Source organism: Patella vulgata, chromosome 4, assembly GCF_932274485.2.
Source record: "Patella vulgata chromosome 4, xgPatVulg1.2, whole genome shotgun sequence".
In the NCBI taxonomy this organism is placed as follows: domain Eukaryota; kingdom Metazoa; phylum Mollusca; class Gastropoda; family Patellidae; genus Patella; species Patella vulgata.
In genome coordinates, this window is record NC_065882.2 from 13,400,579 (window position 1) to 13,422,200 (window position 21,622).

Sequence of the window (21,622 nt, forward strand, 5' to 3'; positions counted from 1 at the left end):
AAAATACTCTTTGAAGGTTGCTCTTTGCTGTGGAAAATAATTGTTTTGATGAGAAAACTTTGTGGGAAGAGACAAGCTGAAATTTGCCACCTGTTGAAAACAGAATAAATTTGAGGGTTTGATTGTTGTAGACAAATTTCATATTATAAGTTTCTAAAATACTGTTTGAAGGTTGTCTTTGCTGTGGAAAAATAATTGTTTTGGTGTGAAAACTTCCTGGGAAGAGACAGACAGAGATTTGCTGCCTTTTCAAAACAGAATTGATTGTCTATAGCTACAAGACAGAATTAATTCCAACCTTAATCAACCTATAACTAATTTGTTTATTTTATCGTCTGAAATCGACTTAGAAAAAAACCCTCTAATTGTTTGTCTTAGTAAGTGTTGGTGGATGAGTAAATACATCAGATTAACACGAGGAGACATGGATCTATTAGTTCTTTAGAAATACTGCAGACTTGCTGGTGGCTATTTATTCTAAGGTAGATATACTTTTGTCTCTCTTCAAGTAAAAATCAGAAGCTGTAAAAATGGATTTTTTTTTTTCACTGGAAACTTTTGCAAGTTGTCATGAATTATTGTTTGTTTTAAGAAGTGATATTGTTATTTATCTATTAAGATAATAAAAAAACCCATCTACATCCAGTTTTTGCATGAAGTTTAAACATACTATATTATGGTCATCTACGAATGAAATGGGTTTTAAAGTCCTATTGTTCAGCTCCGAACTGGGCCAATGAAGACGGGTATACGCCATACACTATGCTATGAGAGATATTTTGCCCGTACAGCTGCACTACGGCCTAGTCTTATATCGAATTCCAACTGTCTAGGGATCTTTTACGTGCACGCCAATGTGTGCACGGGACCTCGGTTTTTCGTCCCATCCAAATGACTAGACAGCTGTCCTTGTCAGGTCCTCCGACCTGCATCCCTGACAAGGGGGGGGACCATGCCAGAAAAGCTGAATAAACTTTCTCAGCCAATGCAGGGATCAAACACCCAACCTCCAGGCTAGCGAGCCAGCAACTTACCCACTTATCCACCGTGACCCCCCTAATCATCTACAAATTTATGACATCAATAAAGAGATGATTGATGGGCTCGTAAGTTGCAGTGTCAAATTGGGAACAGTTTTGGGAATGACTCATTTTTATGAATTTTTAATATTTAATTTGACCACTTGGGATATTACTGATTCAGTTAAATTTTCAATGTTCTTTTGGGCACATGTAAGAAGATGAGAGCCATGGTGGCTCACTAACTTGGAGCTGTCTTTTTCGATCCCGATATTGGTAGAGAAAGTTCCTTTGGATTTGGCCACATGGTTTCCTCTTGTCAGTGATGCAAGACAGAGAGTGTATAGTTGTTTGGATGGGATGAAAAACCAAGGTCCTGCTTACTAATTGGCATGACCGTAAAAGAACACTTAGTCGATGGAATTTGAGGAAAAGTAGATGAAAATGCTGCTGTCCCAACAAAATTGCCTCAAATCACACTGCATAAGAAATGGTGTTTTTACAAGCACGGTGGGTGCAGGAAAGTAGCACCTTAAAATCATTTCATTTCATTGAAGAATATTAGTATAGTATATGTCTGGAGGGCCTGACAAGTACAGCTGTCTAGTCATACAGATGGGATCGAAAAAAGGTCACGTCTACACATTGGAATGCATGTAAAAGATCCCTTGACAGTTGGAATTAGATATAAGAGTAGGCTTTAGCGCAGCGGGCCGGGCAAAATTTCTCTCATAGCACACTGTATGGCATATGCCTGTCTCCATTAGTCTAGTCAGAGCAGAACATGAGGGCGTTAAACCCCATTTCAATTCATTTCATTTTTATAGTATACTAGCAGGATACCCGGCTTCGCTCGGGGGTCATAACTCCGAAACCGGAAGTGGTAGACTAACGCCACCTGGCCTATGTTACTCCCCGGTCTGAGCTACCCCTATACCCCAAATTTCAGACTCGGGGCAGACCTAGTGTAGCCGCCAACCCCGAACAGACCGGCTTCGCTCGGGGGTCATAACTCTGAAACCGGAAGTGGTAGACTAACGCCACCTGGCCTATGTTACTCCCCGGTCCGAGCTACCCCTATACCCCAAATTTCAGACCTGGGGCATACCTAGTGTAGCCGCCAACCCCGAACAGACAGACAGACAGATACCCGACTTCGGTCGGAGGTCATAACTCAGAAACCGAAAGTGGTAGATTAACGCCATCTGGCCTTTGTTACTCCCCGGTCCGAGCTACCCCTGTACCCCAAATTTCAGACTCGGGGCAGACCTAGTGTAGCCGCCAACCCCGAACAGACCGGCTTCGCTCGGGGGTCATAACTCTGAAACCGGAAGTGGTAGACTAACGCCACCTGGCCTATGTTACTCCCCGGTCCGAGCTACCCCTTTACCCCAAATTTCAAACTCGGGGCGGACCTAGTGTAGCCGCCAACCCCGAACAGACAGACAGACCGACAGACAGACAGACAAACGACAGTCACAAATATATATATAGATGTGTATTTTTCTGTTGTATACTGACTATTGATTAATGAAAGTTACTAAACCGTAAGTTTACGAATTGATAATAGATCTGGTCCATTGAAACTATAGTTGCAAGCTAAGCATGTCTTTTCATGCGTTATATAATTGTGTCTTTAAGAAACATATCAACTAATCTGTTGTGACAAATTGTTGCACATGAAACTTGGCATAATGAATTTACCTCCTATCAATCAGCATTGAATTTAAACTTAGACATCATGCCGACGGAAGAGTTAACCCAGAGAATAGAAGTTTTGTCCTATTAAGATTAAAGACTTAATCAACCTCATGTGAAGAGGCTTACTTGTGGAGTAGTGATACCGCAGACAAGAACTTGCTCCTGGATATTAGAATATGATTTGGCAATCTTTCCATTTGTGCACAGCCTATGGCCATGGATTGGTTTAGTGGGAATTTTTGTAGTCGAGCAGTATTGGTACTTGACTCTTGAATAGAATGTCCTGGCTTCAAACTCTTGAATTTTTCTGGACCATTTCCAAATTCTTAGAGGTAGGGGTGGGGGGAGGGCAGAGGTCCTAGCCAAATTTCCTGCAAAGCACACCATGGCATATGTTCATCTTCATTGAAGACACAGTAGTTTAGATTTTAATAAAGAGTTGGCCATTCTTGATATACCAGTTCAAAAATAAATGATAAAAAAAAAAATATTGAAAATTTCGGTTAAATTACTTTATTCTGAACGAAGTTATCACTGTTGGAAGTTGGTGTGAGAGAGAGAGAAATGGGGTTTAACATCCACTCGACACAAACTAGGTCATTTCGGGACTAACATATGGTTTAATTTTATTTCAATAATTTGCATGCGCGTAGGGGTCTTTAGCAGTGGGAGGAAACCGGAGGACCCGGAGAAAACCCATGAGGTTGGACAGGCGACCCTACTCCTTGTCACGTACAACCAGGGATTCGAAACCACGCCAGTTGACTCAATGACAGGCTTTATGATACAGCACGCACATGCTAACCATTCGGCCATCCAACCCCCCTGTTGGAAGTTTGTACTAGAAAAACCATTCTCGAGAATTGCCGTTCATTTGATTGACAGACGATAACTCCGCCCACATATTCTTGATTATCAAGTTACATTCTCGATGCCTACGGTACCCTCGATTATCAGTCCTTTCATCAGCAGTCTCCAGTAGTGACGTCAGTGATTAGCGGTAAATGTTAGCTTGGTCAGCCATTTAATGATTTAATTATTAAATGGACGATTGTTTAAAATCCAAGCTGTATCCAAGCCATCCGAGGTTCTACAGAGTTGATTTTCGGCTTGTTATGTAAATAAAGGTCTAATTAATAATTTCTATAACATTTGAAGACTGTAGAAAGACTTGCAATAGGCAGATTTAGCTCTTTACTAATACATCTTTAACCCGGTTGGTGAAGACAAATAGGATATTTAACCCCATTTCATTTTAGTTATATGCAGTTTTTGTGTAGACTGAAAATGCGTTTTAACAGATTATCCTCATTTACATCAAAATGCTATAATGAGAACCAAGAGAGTTATACTTCTAGTCACATAATATTCTTCCCACTCAAACTTACGCTATACTGTTGATATTTAAGTTGCTTCTGGGAATATCAAAATAAATATAATTTTTGCTGATATCTCCCAAAAAACACAAATCACCAAACACGGATAATTACATTTTTATTAAGAATCACAATCTGATTAAGACACCGATCCTATTTTGTTTTGTTTTTTATAGTTCTAAATTTTGTTTTATTTGTCTGTACTACACTAGGATCTGGAAGAGTTGTTATATAACCTGTGTGAGAGATTAGCCAATGAAACCATCTGTTACGGCGACTTCTTGGCGTGCAGTGCACGGAACTGTGGGTAAACCACTAGAAACGTCAACGATGATTGATTAATCATTGTCTGACATCGTAGGGTCAAATGCTGCTCTTACGACCCCTGACGCGACCTCCCCTACAACTGGTCAGAGCTCCATGTAGTGTAGGCCATCGAAAGTATAAAAAAAACGAAACGAAATATAGATCTGTATAAGAAAATGAAATGAAATATAGATCTGTATTTTAATCAGATTGTAAGAATCAGAACATGATGTTGTGTAAGTTATAATCAAGCAGTGGTTAAATGGATTTAATGACTTCCTTTTATCCCACAACCAGGCTACTGAATCAGAATAGTCCTGGAAATAACGGTTTTAGTTGTACCTGACAGAATGTACAGCCTGACTGAACTAGTTCCTGACATTTTGAACTTTGTACCGGGAATGTATTAGTAAAATTAATAAAAACACATACAAATCTGTGCCAGACAAAGACTGAATTTCTGCATGACCAAGCTGTGAGTACTGAAGATGGGAAAATTGTTTTGATTTCCAACTGGCAAGGAATCTTTAACATGCTACCAATGGTATGCCTATGGGACCTTGGTTTTTAGTGCCATCTGAACGACAGGCGCTCTTCCTTTCTAGGAACTCCACTGGCCAGAACCACTGATTGTATTCCATATTAATGGTTTTTAATTTGCTTAGTCACTTAATGTCACGGATGGATTAAAAATCTTCCTTTCAAGGCCCTCCTCCGGCCAACACAACTGACAAAAGGAAACAAAGCAGGGGAATCCTGTGCTCAATCACTTAATGCCAGTGACAGATTATAAATCAAAGATGTTTAGACAAATCTCAACGGATAGAGTTGTTGGCAGCTAAAAAAAAACTTAATTTAAAATTGTTACAGATGTAATTGAAACATTATAGGAGTCAGAAATACATTCAAGAAAACAGCCATCCTTTTAAATTGCGTTTGAAACAGAATATGAATCGTTCCTAATGAACTTGTAACTTTTGTTATTTCTTCGGTTTTCTAGACGTGTTCAGTGGCAGTGTGAATATTGACGACATCACTTGAGTTCTTTCTTCTATTCTTCTATCCCGGTAGCTGCATGTTGTCGTTAGTTACAGAGACTGTAATCTTCATCAGAGAGCCTTGTTTATTTCTACTTTCAAACATGGAGATCAAATTCTAAGGTAGTGACACAGAGTTATATAATATAGAAACTAGAGTCATGTTACAGTGTACTGACATAGAGTTACAGAAACAAGAGTTCTGGGGAGTTAAAATTAACGACCATTATATTTTTTAAATCACGTTTTTCATCAATATGCCATTTAATCAAAACTGTTAGTGGAATATCGTTTTATAGGTTATGTTAACTTATCAGCTATATCTATCAAACATCGGCTCATTTTTCCGACACTAGATTATAGTCAAACTCATTTGCCAATTTAAACTGCATCAATGATATGTCATTATTTTTATGTGAAGACCTACGCTAAACACCATTTTAAAGTAAAAGAAGCCATTTAGACTAAATCCTTGTACGAAAAGTAAGATGTACAGTACATTTTTGTCTTTCTAAGTTTAAAGATACATTATGTAAGATGTAGATAAAGAGCTAGCCATTCTTGCTATAATAGTTTGAAAATAGATAATGTAAGTTGAATAATAATGAAAATTTCATTCAAATTACTGTACTGCGAGCAAAGATATTAGCCTTTGAAGGTTTGACAAGATGTGTGCAATAATTTCAACCACCGTACTGGTTGTTCCACGCTCTTCCATTTTTAGCTTAAATCAAAATATGGTTGAACTGTTCTAATCTATTTATTATTGATTATGGCCTGGATAAGTTAATTAATGTCTAATTTAGCTCTTGCATAATGTATGTTTAAATGAACAAATGAAAACAAACCCAAATTCACACAACTAGGCCTGGGTCTACCACCACAAAATTTTCAACAAGCTTTTTTAATTTTTGTTTTAAAAATAATATTCTCTTTAGTGTTCACCTTGGCAGTTATTCTTAGCAATTAATTCTTCTACAAGAGTTTTAATTTTGATAAATATTGAAAGGGATTTTTTTTATACGCCCATGTTGGAATGTGCTTATATATTGTTTAGACAATTGTAATAATTTCTGATAATTACTGTTAAGAGTTATTGTCGATTATGCCATTGCTCAGATGACCTAGTGGCTGTAAACATGTTTTGTTGCCTGGCAACCTATCTTTGGTTGGGTCACAACCTGTTTTGTGCCGGAAAGAGATTTCTTGTTCTCAAAATCTCATTGCACTGTGAAACTCTGTTTTGCTTTACCACATTTTCATGCAATTTCAATCTGCAGGGAACTTGTTTCTTGTTCACAAAATCTCTTGATTGCACGAGGAAACACTGCTTTCCTGTCACACTTTAACATGCAATTCAAATCTTAAAATAGAAAATATTGTCATTTACAATGTGATTTTATTCTTGTGACCTGATCTTTGTTGTATAGCCGTGCACTCTGTTGTTATATTAAACACAGCCACTTAATCTCATCGATGGCGTCATCTCAGTCACTCGTCTCCCCATCTATTATATAATCACAAATAAAGGTTTTTGCGGCAATCTATTTTCTATAGAATTGACGAGAGAATATAAACATGTAAATTGGGTCGTCTATTTTAAATACATTCTCTTGTCAGATTTATTTGTAATATTGGTTCTTCCAGTGCAGACACCATAATAATGCATTTTTGAAAGACATTTTTGAAGTGGCTTTGCATTAAGTTTATTCAATAAATTCGTTGGAATTGAATGGAGTTTTGACATTTTTAAGATATTGTTTTTTTCAAACTTGCAGGGATTGTTTGGAAATGAATTGAAATGAAATGGGTTTAACATCCTACTTTTCTGCACAGATTGTGCTGACGAAGACGGAGAGATTGTTTGGCTACCGAAATTCAGACTTGCAAATTAAATTTCTGCATAGTTCTTGCTCCTGAAGACTCGATAGTCAACTTTCAAAATGCAACTGGGTGGAAGTAGAGAGAGAGAGAGAGAGAGATTAGGTTTAACGTTCCACTCGACACAAACTAGGTCATTTTGGGACTCACATATGGTTCAATTTTATTTCAATAAGTCGCTTGCGCGTAGGGGTCTTTATAAAGCCATGGGAGGAAACTGGAGAACTCATGAGGTTGGATAGACGACGCTACTCCTTGTCACGTACAACCATTTGACTCAATGACAAACCTTATACAACGCACACGCACCAACCATTCGGCCACCCAACCCCACAGGTGGAAAAATATATTGGTTGTCTAACAATTCTGTGTAGCAAGTGTTACATCATGAGCAGAGTATGCTTATGCTGTCTAGAACACCTGGTACAACTTCTATATAAGGGTATTAATTTGGAGAGAGAGAGAGAGAGAGAAATGGGGTTTAATGTCCACTTGACACAAACTAGGTCATTTTGGGACTAACACATCGTATACACATTGGCGTACACGTAGAAGATTGACAGTTGGAATTCGATATGAGAGGAGGCTGTAGAGCCGATGTCCGGGGAAAATTTCCTCATTGCTCTGTATGATGTATGCCCATCTTCATTAGCCCAGTCAGAGCAGAAAAATAGGCATTAAACCCCATTTCATTTCAAGAACACTGTGCCTGACAAAATAACAGTCACTAGAGAAGTTATGCCAGATAAAGCCAGAATTTATGCCTGACAATGTGTATGACAGGTGCCCTGTTTCCAAGTACATTGGTTACACTTGAAGGATGAATGAATTGCCACTGACCAGACATAATTTGAGGTATAATACACTGCATGGCATCTGCCATTCTACATCAAATATATCAATAAGAAACTATGTGCAAAGTTTTGTGTTTCTGGATGAAAGATATACCTTATAAACAGTGATTGAAAATTGAGTAAATTTTCAACTGAAGTCTGAGAATGCTTTGTGAACTTGGGGCCTGGTTGGTTAAGCAATGTATGAAATTAAACCCCATTTCACTCTGGTTCAGACCATGGCACGTTAAATTTCATTACATTTATGAGTGTCTAAAGTGTAATCACAGAAAATATGGTCCAAGTTGTTATCTTGTTTTGCACGCTCATGCTTTTATTGTTTATTCGTCATGCAGACATTTTGTTGCCCGTGATTTGATTTGAATGTACTGTTATGTATTGTTGTTCCTCCTGTTGATCTATTTTATATTCATGTCACGTCTGCTCATGTCCATGTAACTTTATTTAACCACGTAATAACTTTGTTTTGCTGTGCATTTAAAAGTGTTAATAAATAAAATTGATCCTTGTCCTTGGAAATGGTGATAGTGGGAAACTTGGATCTTCACTGCATTTAGAAGTTCAAGAATAAAACTCATGCATTGTTCTAGAATTATTGAATTGGTTAAGGTGGGGAAAACTTTGTTCTGTAGTGCATTTAGAGGTTAGAAGGATTAACAAATAAAAACTGATTCATTGTCCTTGAAATGGTTAAAGTGCCAAATGAATTAAAATGAGGTTTAACATCCTACTTTCTGTTCCATCCGGACTAAGAAGACATAGCACACTGCATGGCATATGCCTTTCTTCGTTGGTGTATGGCTTTCTTCATTAGCCGTGGTGCAGAAAAATTTGTATTTGAATCTGATATCATTTCATGTTATAGACTGCAGATATAGATCTAAAGCTTTTATTTGGAATGAGACCATCAATAATTCCCCGTAATTCGTTACATAGAACTGTTGTTGTTTCTAGTGGTGTGGTCCTGCTGCACTTCAAGTCATCGCATAAAGTTTATCATGACATGGAACTTTAATTCGTTACACAAAAAAGTAGTTCCTTCTATAAATAGTTTCTTGTTATGTGTGATGTGGTCTTTTTACTTGTTTTACTTTTAAGTATAAAAAAAATTAATCTGTGTAAAACATTGTTGTGTGTTGCCTAGCGTAAACGATAGGCAAGAAATGTCTCGTAACCACGTAGAAGTTATTTTATCGAGATGTTTTGAGGTGTTATGTACATACGGAAGATAATTCAACCAAATGATATGATTTTACGTCAAAACTTTCAGACGTTTATATGGTTTTACTGAGCTTCAAGAGGAAGTAACAACTCGTTATTGATTCGTATTGATGATTGTGCAGATGTTGATAAAAAACATTTTGTTGAACATCTTAAAGATGCATTATTATGTAAGCAGGGAAAATGTTCTGGAAACAACAATTACCAGAAATATATTTTACGTATTTGAAAATGGGCTTTCTGTAAATCACAGGAAAAACAAATACGTATGAAATCTTCCTTGAAATTTTTGTTTACAGAATTTTTAACGTTTTTTCACAGATTTTTTTGTTACAGTGTATAAACACGATTGTATTTGTTAAAGATGCAGTATGTAAGATTCAGATAAAGAACTGACAATTCTTGCTATAATAGTTCAAAAAAGGTTATTGAAAATTCCAGTCATGTTACTTTATTCTGAGCAAAGTTATAAATGTTTGAAGTTTTGACACGATGATCTTGATTGTCAAGTACTGTTACTAGGATAAAATGAAATGAAATGGAGTTTAATGTCCTACTGTTCTGCTCCTATACTGGGCTAATGATGACGGGCATACGCCATACAGTTTGCTATGAGGGATAGTTTGCCCGGGCAGCGGCACTATCGCCTGCTCTTATATCGAATTCCAACTGCCAAGGGATCTTTTACGTGCATTCCAATGTTTACACGGGACCTCGGTTTTTCGTCTCATCCGAAGGACTAGACAGCTGTCCTTGTCAGGCCCTCCGTCCTGCATCACTGACAAGGGGAAACCCCGTTTGAAAATCGGGATGAACTTTCTCGGCCAATGCAGGGATCGAACACCCGACCTCCAGGCTAGCGAGCCAGCGCCTTACCCACCTAGCCACCGTGGCTCCGTTTACTAGGATAATAAACAAAGTCTCCTTTACCTATTTTAATGTTAAATTATTAAATAATGTAGATTTTATAATCCATTCAATATCACGACCATCCGATGGTCTAGAAAGTTTAATTTCGATGTTAGTTCTAAACGAAATGAAATACGATTTAACTTCTTACTTTTCTACACCAACTGCCCCAATGAAGACGGACATGCGCAATTTTGTCTGGACAGTGGTGTTTCCACCTGCTCTTCATCAAATTTCAACTGTCACACATTCTTTTTTGTGCAAGTCAAATGTCTACACCTCGGTTCATTGCCAGGCCCTTGGTCCTGCACCATTTACATGGGAAACCAGGTTGTGAAATCTTGCAGACTTCTTGTCCAACGCCTGAATCAAGCCAGTTAGAATTAGATGAAGATTGGGTGGAAACTTTGCTGTCCTTGCAAAAATTTCCCTCATCATACCACTCTGCTCGTTTTCATTAACCCTGTTGATGTAGAGAGGTAGGACGTTCAACTCTGTTCATTTGTAGCAATGAACAGGTCAGAGACGTTTTTGAAAGGAACAAAAAATTGTTGGTTAAAATAATGAGGTTAACATTTGTTTAAACTGTAATTAAATTCATTGATTGTAGCTTGCTCTTCCTCCTGTAGAACTTTCTTGCTTTCATGATGGCAATTCATGGGATGTTTTTAGATTTATTTCAAGTATTTGCTTGAATAAGATAGAATGGATTTTCGTTTCTATGCATATATTTCCTTTCATTGCAGACCAATCGTTTATACGGCCATTTATTGAATAATTTGAAAGGGAGTTGATAGGAACGTGGTGTGTAACAGGAGGAGAAAATCAATCTAGTTGTAAACCGGGGCGTTTTCGTGTTTGTAAATTTCATGATTTCTATTATTTTGTTTAATCTGATTGCAAGCAATCTAAGGAGTGGTTTAATTTAGTCCTTTTCAGCTGTTTTGTCCATTCCCTACTGCATTTGTTTGGGATGGATTATGGGAATTGGCCAAGTTGTCCTGTGTCAGTAAACGAACCCTTGACAGTTGGAATTCGAGATAAGAGTAGGCCATAGTGCCTCTGTTTAGGCAAATTGGCATATGCCCGTCTTCATTACCCCAATCAGTGAAAAATAGTAGGATGTTAAACCCGATTTTGTTTATCGATGAGGTTGAGATTTGATTATAAAATGCTGTTGTATTTAGATATTGTTTTTAATTATATGAAAGAGTGATGATTAGGAATGGATGACATTGTATACAGAGATATAAAGCTGCTTGGACATGGTTTATGCATTAGATTGATCAACATTGATTTTGTTATATTAAAGATCCAAGTCACTGTTCCTTAGGGTAAAACGATATTCCAGAATCAATTTTACATATAACTTATATATTTTTTTTATTTTTTTATATAGTGTGAAATGATGTTTAACATCCACTTGACACAATCAGGTCATTCTCCACTGCCCACGGATTAAATCCAACATTGATTTGTTGTTACATTAAAGATCCCAGTCACCATTTTCTTAGGTTAAAACTGTATGCGAGTATTAATTTGATGTAAGATTTTTTTTATATATATATAGTGTGAAATGAGGTTTGACATCCACTCGACACAATCAGGTCATTGGCCACTGCCCACTGATTAAATCTATATTCCAAATGAGGTTTAACATCCACTCAACAAATTCCGGTTCTTGTCCACTGCCCACTGATTAAAACTATATTTCAATATAAAAGGAATATTCTAATTAAAAACAGATGTTGTTATGTTTATTTTTTTGTTCCTTCCATTTTATATTTTGTATTTATCTTTTTTTTTTCTTAGTTTTATGTAAGATAAGAAATAAGAGTGGCTATTAAGACTTGGTTATCAGTGACTACAAGCCTACTCGTCCAGTTAATTTCATGGATAACTATCTCATTCGGTCCACAAAAGAGAGACACATCAGTGACAGATTATCAGTGACTGCAGGCCTACTTGTCCAGTTAATATCATGGAGAACTAGCTCACTCGGTCCACAAAAGAGAGACACATACCAGTCGCCTCCCACTTCGGATTTCCGAGACATTTTTAAGATCAAATTTTTACAGTCATATAATTAAACTATTTGGTACTTAAACCTAAACATATTAACCCCCTCGGGTGCCGTGTTGAATTACACTGTATACACGTTCAAAAAACCTTTCTACATTATGAAATTTTTACTATCATATAATTAAACTATTTGGTACTTATAAATCTAAACGTATGAACTCCCTTGGGCGCCATGTTGAATTACACTGTATATACATGTTCAAAAACCTTTCTACATCATGAAATTAACAATAAATCTTAACTAAAGATGAAATCCAAATTTTAATAGATACTTCAATTTTGATTGGCTAAGCACTAAAATCAAACTATTACCCAATCAAATTACTAAAATTTGGATTTTTAGTTAAAATTTCGTGAAACAACCCCCTGGGCATCCCAACTCTTTTTTACTTTGTCTATGTAACATAAGATAAGTTTATCATCATGTTTTTTCCTAACAGTATAGCTATCTTCATTAGCCTAATTGAGCCAAAGTGAGCCGTGGTGGCTTAGTGAGTAGGATGCTGGCTCACTAACCTGGAGATCCTGTGTTCAATCCCACGATTGGCTGAGAAAGTTCATCAGGATTTTCTATCGTGGTTCACCCTTGTCAGTGTTGCAGGACTGACGAGGGGAAACCACTCCGGAAAATCCAGAGGGACCTTTTTGGCCAGCATGTAAAAGAACCCTTGGCAGTCGGTATTCAAAGATGAATGGGTAGAAACGTTAATTACTGTGAATTATGCTTATTAATTGGATTTTCACCGTTGAGGATTAGCTAATTACTCAGATCATGAACCACGTACATGACTCTTATTGTAGGTGACATGTTGATTGACTTCTTATCAACAAGAAATAATTAACAATTTGTAATTGAGCCAAAAGTAGATTGATTTATGATACCTTAGTGGTCGGTTAACATGTTCACCAATCAGCTTTCTCCAACATCAAACAACTACAGCCGACTATAAAAAGCCAATTGAGATCCCTGATAAAACCTATGCAGAAACAATGCTGCCCCGTCAAAAATCTCCCTTCCACTTTGTGCACAAATAACAACTGAAATGTATTAGCATCAAAATGACCACAGTGTTGATGGGAGCTTTGGGTGGTCTAAATGTTTAACGCATGCATGTGAAATTGTAATGACTGTCATTGAGTCAAATGGTGTGGTTTTGATTCCCTGCTGGTATGTGACAAGAGGTAGGATCACCTGTTCAATCTCGTTTATTTTCTTTGGGTCCTCCCACAAATAAAAAAACCCTATGCGTCTGCAAATGATTGATATAAAATTGAACCATATGTTTGTCCCGAAATCACCTAGCTAGCTTGTCTCGTGGATTTTAAACCCCATTTCTCTCTCTTTCCCAACGTATTTTGTTGATTGGACGTTAACCCTGTTCAACTCCATTCCTATATAACGAGATCCCGTCATCATTAGCCTATGGGGGTGGGTGGCCGAATGGTTAACGCGTGCGCATTGCTATAAGGTCTATCATCGAGTCAGGCAGCATGGTTTTAATTCTCTGCTTATATGTGACAAGGAGTAGGGTCACCTGTCCAGCCTTGTGTTTTTTTTTCCAGATCCTCTGGTTTCCTCCCACTGCTAAAGACCCCTACATGCAAGCGATTGATTGTGTTGAGTGGACATTAAACCCCATCTCTCTCTCTCTCTCTCTCTCTCATTAGCCCAATGTTGAGATCATTGATAAATCCAGGTGTTGATATTAATATCTTTTTTACTGCGTAATAGTATTCTTTGTTAAAACTAAAAATAATGTTTGTAACAAAATGGTAATTTTTATATCGGTTTTAATTCCCACACATGTATGTATAGCCATTACCATGAGTCTCAATTTTCATATTTATACACAAAATTTGGTCGTCCCCTTTTTAATGGCAAACACTTTACATAAATTTATATTCACTATTCAGGTGGTTTCCGCTGATTTCATTGGTTTCATCAATAAGGCACTTGAGTTTTATTGTATCTATTGAAACTTATTTTTGTGTGTCTCCTTATTGACCGTCTGCCTGCATAAATAAGTTGTGGAATGTACCTGCCATGTCTGTATCACATGGTTTTATTTCAGAATAATATTTTTAGCAAAGTGAACGTAACCAGTCATTGTAGCAGATTGATTTTGGGTTTTTTAATATTGTCAAGTTTTAATAGAAGAAGGTAAATTTAATGGTATTTAAAATATTTTCACTAGAACATGGAGGTGGGGGTGGAGAAGAGAGAGATTCTGTAGATGTATTTTGGATGGTGTTAGTCCTTTTATAAGATTTAAATATTATAGCTCACATTAATTTAGTTGTGTATGGGGTTAAGGAACGGATAGAAAAGATAACGGTATAATAGTTTGATGTGAATTATCTTCAGAGACTGATCTTAAAGATACATTTTGGGAGATTAGATAAAGAACTGGCGGTTCTCACTATAATTGTTAAAAAATAGATAATGTAAAGGGAATTTGCTGAAAATTTCAGTCAAATTGATCGACTCTGAACCAAGATTTTAGCAATTGAATTTTCGGCCTAGCCTCGGATCAGCATTACTAAAGTCAGTACAATAAAAAAACATAGACTCGATTATCCATTTCATGATTAAATTATGAATGAAAGTCAAACAGGAAGTCGGAACCTAATCCAATAAACATCACAGGCTAGCGATGACATCAAGAGTTGATTGTGATTTGGATAAGGTAATAAATGTCTAATTAATAATTTAGATAACATTTCAGGCCTAAAGAAAAACCTGCAATAGGTAGATTTTGCTCTTGCATAATGCATGTTTAACTATCTATTTTTGTCCACATTTACATACATTTTTGGCTCAATTTTAATGGTTGCAGTTTACGAGAGAAATTTTGGTTTGATGGAAGGAAAGTAAATATATAAAAAAGAAAATTCGAAAGATAGACTGATTTGTAGTTTGTAGTGAAAATACGAATTGTCATCCATGTAGAAGAGGTGGTCTTGATCTGTCATACACTGTCCTGATCAAAGATGCATAGTATGAACCAGACTTTAGGCCCACGGTTGTTTAAAAGATACTCAATATTAACTAGATCATTTACATATGGTTTATCTTTACAATATTCCAACAATTTGCTTGAAAAGGGCGGTATTTAGCTATATGAGGAAAATAGTGAAAACCTATATGACATTTATAGGCAGGCCGACCCTACAGACAACCCATCGAAAGCATGACACTTGACATCTGACATCTGACAGAGTATACTTTAAAGGTCCAACCCCAATGTTTGCTGAGAAGTTTCTCTGTAGCTAGTCTTGTGGATGGTAACACTGTGCAACTTTCAGGGAATGTAGCTCGCCGACATGTGTTCTCTAAGTATTTGAAATGAATACAGATTCTTGTTATGGATCTTCAACACTTTATTTCAGGAGCAAATAACAGCAACAATATAAACAACTTATAATTTTCTATAAATCGGACCTCCAACTAGTATATAGGTTCCCTAAGCTGGTCTCTCCAACTAATGAAACATATTAAATACATTTGTCTTTTTATATGAATTGGTTATTATAAGTGTTGACATAAACATATAACTATTGAAGGATTAAGTCTTAAAGCATTTAAAACAATAGTTAGAAGAAACTTAACAGATCAACCACTTTAGTTGCCAGCCTACAATAATTTAAATTGACTGACAGATTAATTGCTGTCTGCCTCTAATGACTAACCAAGCATTAATGAATATTAATATATAGGTTCGAAATTAAACGCAGAATTAAAAGATAATAAAATAACATATGACCTAGACTTTGGTCATAGATGGAACGAAAAACGGAAGATCCTGTGTACACACTGGTGTGCATGGAAATTAACCCTTGGCAGTTTTAATTTGATGTAGAATTGGCATAAACACTGCTGTCCAGACAAAATTTCACTCATACCACACAGTATGGCATATATACGCTTGTTTTTATAAGCCAGAATGATGCAGAAGAGTAAGGCACTAAACACCATTTTATTTCAGATAATGAGGGCATGACAAGGACAGCTGTCTAGTTGTTCGGATGGAACGATAAACTAAGGTCCCATGTACACATTGGATTGCATGTAAAAGATCCCTTGACAGTTGGAATTCAATATAAGAGTAGGCTGTAGTGCCGCTGTCCGGGCAAAATTTCCCTCATATGGCATATGCCCGTCTTCATTAGCCCAGTTCAGAGCAGAACAGTAGGAGTTAAAAACCCATTTCATTCCATTTATTTCAGATAACCTGATTTACCTTATAACATATATAGCTTGAGATAAATAACAATCTTATGACACAACGGTCAGTGATAAATGTGATTATGTATTAACTCTAACATCTGTTGCATGTCGACAAATAAAAATACTAGAAAATACATGAAATGTGGTTTAATGTCCTACTGTTCTGCAGAAAATACATATAGATGATGGTATTGTTGTAATTTGATAGGTGTATAGGATTATATAGTGGTAATGTATATTGTGATTATATATATGTATATTGTGAAACTAAGCAGACATATTATATGTAGTGGCTGTAAAATAAGAGGGGCACCTGTTACACATAACAACACTATAATCAATCTTCTGTGGTCTTTTTTAAAGCAAATAAAAATACTGATCAAGGTGTTTTTATTATGTGCTAGACTCAGCCACAGCATTTCGTATTCTCAAATCACAAACAGGTATTAAGAAATTTGTAATGTGCTAGACTCTGAAACGCTCAAAGCATACCAAGGTATTCATGATGTGCAAGACTCTAGTATGCCAGAGCTGGGCCATGTATAAAAATATTTATAATGGGCTAGACTCTGGTACACTCGAAGGAAGGTGACGTATAAAGATATTTGTAATGTGCTAGACTCTTCAACAGTCAAAGCACAGTGAGGTATACAGATATTTGTAATGTGCTTGACTCTTCAACGGTCGAAGCACAGTGAGGTATAAGGATATTTGTAATGTGCTAGACTCTTCAACGGTCAAAGCACAGTGAGGTATAAGGATATCTGTAATGTGCTAGACTCTTCAACAGTCGAAACACAGTGAGGTATAAGGATATTTGTAATGTGCTTGTACGCTCAAGGTATATAGATATTAATAATGTGCTAGGCTCTGTCAAGTATTAATAGGTATTTATGTGTTAAGATTCTGGAACACTCAAAGTATAGTGCTAGACTCAGCCACTGCACAGTCATGTTTTAAGCTCTTAATCCTTCAATTAAGTCCCTGCAAGCCACTGCCTGAAGCTCTGATATGGCTCGGAGGTATTTATAATGTGCAAGACTGTGGTACGCTCAGAGCATAGTCAGATGTAAAGATATTTATAATGTGATAGAATCTGGTACGGTCATACGCACATACGGTCTCTCATTCCCCGGTTGTACATGACAAGGAATACGATCATTGCCTGCCCAACCTCATTGGTTTTCTCCGGGTCCTCCGGTTTCTTCCCACTACTAAAGACCCCTACCCGGAAGTGAATTATTGAAATAAAATTGAACCATTTGTTAGTCCCAAAATGACCTAGTTTGTGCCGAGTGGACGTTAAACCCCATTTCTCTCTCTCCAATGCACGGATTGAACACCGGACCTCCAGTCTAGCAAGCCAGCGCCTTACCCGTCTCTCAAAATCTGGAGACTACCGCTCTAAAAGACTAATGTAACCCCCATATATAAACCTTTTTTTTGCAATGATTTCCAGTATTTTGAGCTGAAAGTTATATAGGCAATTTCATTCCCACACAGATCAAGCCTACACTCCATGCATTTCATAGGACTGACATTTCTTGTTGGGGGGTCCCCGATGTGGCAGGTCCATGCGCCACTAGGCCCCATTGTCGATTCAGTATACGTTCTGTCTGTTATTTATTGTGCAGCTGTCCTGAACTATCTAGTTACCTTAATATTTATTGGTCCATATCATGATATGGATATTTTCATTTGTTTAACTGCAGGCAATATCATCTTTTGTGATGGAAATGATTATTTGCTTCGCTTGTCAGCGACCTCTTAATGCTGAAAAGGATAGAACCATTTTATATATTATTAGTTTTAATACAAATTCTGTATTGATTTATCAATCAGGTAGGATGTTAAACCCCATTTCCTTCCATTATATTTATCAATAATATACTAATTGCAATTTGCATTTTTTGGAAATATAAAATTTTTCCATGGCTTAAACATACATTATGCAAGAGCTAAATCTGTCTGTTGCAGGTCTTTCTTTAGGCCTGAAATGTTATCTAAATTATTAATTTGACATTAATTAACCTATCCAGACCATAATCAACTCTATATGGCATCGCTAGCCTGCGATCTTTAGTGGATTATGAGCTGTTTTAATGCATAACTTTCCTTCACAATTTAATGATTAAATGGATAATCGAGTTTATCATACTGACTTTAGTAATGATGATCGAGGCTAGCCTTAAATTTCAACCGCTTAGTTCTCGGTTCATAGTGGATCAATTTGAATGAAATTTTCAGCAAATTGTCTTTACATAAGCTAGTATTTAACTATTATAGTGAGAACTGCGACCTCGTTATCGAATCTCTCATAATGTATCTTTAATATTAAACAATGCCAGCATATCAAGTTGATTTCAATTCATCATATCTTTGTAAATACTGAACTGAACTAAACCACTTTAGACTTGTATTTCTTTTACAGATTCAACTTTAAAAGTAGTTTGCAAGGGATTCAGTTAAATAAAATAATGGCAAATCTAATGTTTTTGGACAACATCTCTTATACCGCTATGACAAGGACAGCTGTCTAGTCCTTCGGATGATACGAAAAACCGAGGTCCCGTGTATATTTTGGAATGCATGTAAAAGATCCCCTGGCAGTTGGAATTCGATATAAGAGTAGGCAATAGTGCCGCTGCCCGGGCAAAATTTCCCTCATAGCACACTGTACGGCATATGCCCATCTTCATTAGCCCAGTATAGGAGCAGAACAGTAGGATGTTAAACCCCATTTCATTTCATTTCTTATACCGCCATGAAATAACGTTGCTTAAAATAGAATAACCTTCAAAAGGATGAATTAAGGACAAACAAGTAAACAGCCATATATGTTTAAATGCAAGTTTGACATTTAAACGATTTTTACCCTATTAGTGTGTTAATGTTGTAAAAGGGGTTTGATATGAAGAGGTGAACCTGATATTTCAATGAAACTAGCCATGTGGAAAGGAATTTAAAGGGGGTTTTTGTATACATTTATGCATGACAATAAATTTACAATGTTTGTGACCTCTGTTTTTCAAGATTCATTTTTCTTACTGATCAAAAAACTGTAAAATATATTAGAACAAAATTTAACAGAATTCCAGAACAGTTGAATAAAAATGAATGTGTCTAAATGATTATGGAGTTATTTACTTCTGGAGTTATTGCCCTTGTGCAATTTAGGTATAAAATACTCAGTAAACCTCAGTTAACAACAGTCTAAAATTTTAAAACATTCTAGAAGCCTTTTTAGGATATCTGAAGTAATATAATGTCTTCATTTTAGATATTATTCAGTTATTTACTTCTTGACTTATTGCTCTTGTACAGTTTAGATATTTAATGCTACATAAACCTCAGTCTAAAAGTTTAAAAACATTCTATTTTCTTTTGTAATGTATTTGTATGAATTTGTGTAAAAGATGTCTTTTTAGATTTTCTAAAGTTAATGTCTCTATTTTGGATATTATTCAGTTATTTACTTCTAGACTTGTTGCCCTTGTACAATTTAGGTATTTAATGCTACATAAACCTCAGTCTAAAAGTTTAAAAACATTCTATTTTCTTTTGTAATGTATTTATATGAATTTGTGTAAAAGATGTCTTTTTAGATTTTCTAAAATTTTTCTTTTTGGATATTATTCAGTTATTTACTTCAAGACTTATTGTCCTTGTACAATTTAGGTATTTAATGCTACATAAACCTCAGTCTAAAAGTTTAAAAAAAATTCTATATTCTTTTGTAATGTATTTGTATGAATTTGTGTAAAAGATGTCTTTTTAGATTTTCTAAAGTTACGTCTCCATTGTGGATACATCGAGTCCCTTCAGAGTCATTACATATACCGTCCTCTCTACATTATTTAATCTAGTCTTCTCGAAATGTTTCTGCTTGAACGACTCACCATCAGTTTTTTTTTATATTGTTCAGCTGACGATGATATCTTTAATCAGTTTACCAAGTTACTCCTAGGACATAAGTTTGGGGAGGTAAGAAAATATTTTTGGAAAATATCAGTGTGACGTTGTGTTAGTGATTGGATTGATTGAAAAAAGTTTCAAGAATTTTGGTATGTGTTGACTTTATTTGGGTGAATTTTCCCACACATTTTCAGTACAATTTGAAGCTTTCACATGAATACCTGGAGAACTGGAGAACAAACAAATCTCTCCTAAAATTGGAAAAAAGAGAAAATTGCTCTCCTGAGAAAGGTATTCTGAAACCTTAAAGGAGAGGGTTTTTTTTTGGGTTTTTTTTGCTGCATTATTTAACAGAAGGACGTTATACCCCATCTCATTTTATTTCATTTTTTTTTGCATTATTACTGATCTTTACAAAAGATAAATATGTAGATCAATTCAAGTTATTTGAGTCAAACGATTCTTGAAGTAAAAAATGTTGAGAATGACATAGTAGGCTAATTTAGTTATATTTTTCTTAATTATTTTCATTGAGGAGAGTCAGTTTGGACTATTGAGACAAGCAATGAAAAACTCACCTTGACAACATCCAGAAGCTTCCAGGCAAACGAGAGCTCCTTTTACGTGGAGGTCTAAAATGTGTCTTTCAAGGGGCATTGGAGTTTTGGACATTTTCACATATGATCATAATTTTTGATTTATGGTTCTACAATTATATTTTTGATATTTTAACTGTGGAACAAGCATCTCCTGAATTTTTTTAAAGACCTGGGTCCATGGTGCCCTAGTGATTAAGGTGCTGGCTTACTGACCAAGAGGTCCGAGGTTTGATCCCAGTTTTGGTAGAGAAAGTTCCTCAGTATTTTCAACATAGTTCTTCCTTGTCAGTGGTGCAGGATAGAGGGCCTGGCATGGTTCATATGGACAGTACGAAAAAATCGAAGTCCAGCGTACACATTATCCAAACCATAATCAACTCTCGATGTCATCACTAGCCTACTATGTTTTTTATCGTACCGACTTTAGTAATGATGATCGAGGCTAAGCCGAAAATTCAATCGCTAAAATCTTGGTTCATAGTGGATCAATTTGA

The 21,622-nt window shown here is 36.2% G+C and overlaps 2 protein-coding genes across 5 annotated transcripts in view; both read left to right on the forward strand.

Moving 5' to 3' along the window:
• The window catches only part of LOC126819557 (neurocalcin homolog), a 269,509-nt gene that overhangs the window by 109,681 nt on the left and 138,206 nt on the right, over positions 1 to 21,622 (forward strand). The window lies entirely within an intron of this gene.
• LOC126819555 (neuronal calcium sensor 2) overlaps positions 1 to 21,622 on the forward strand; it is an 80,164-nt gene that overhangs the window by 17,026 nt on the left and 41,516 nt on the right. Inside the window, exon 1 of one of the 4 annotated variants that reach the window (XM_050547690.1) lies at positions 14,408 to 14,547. The exons of 1 other annotated variant lie outside the window; for it this stretch is intronic. The gene's annotated coding sequence lies outside the window, so the exon portion shown is untranslated. Of the gene's footprint in view, positions 1 to 14,407; positions 14,548 to 20,496; positions 20,679 to 21,622 lie in introns of those variants that run through there. 2 more of the 4 variants (XM_050547692.2, XM_050547691.1) reach the window with 2 other exon arrangements.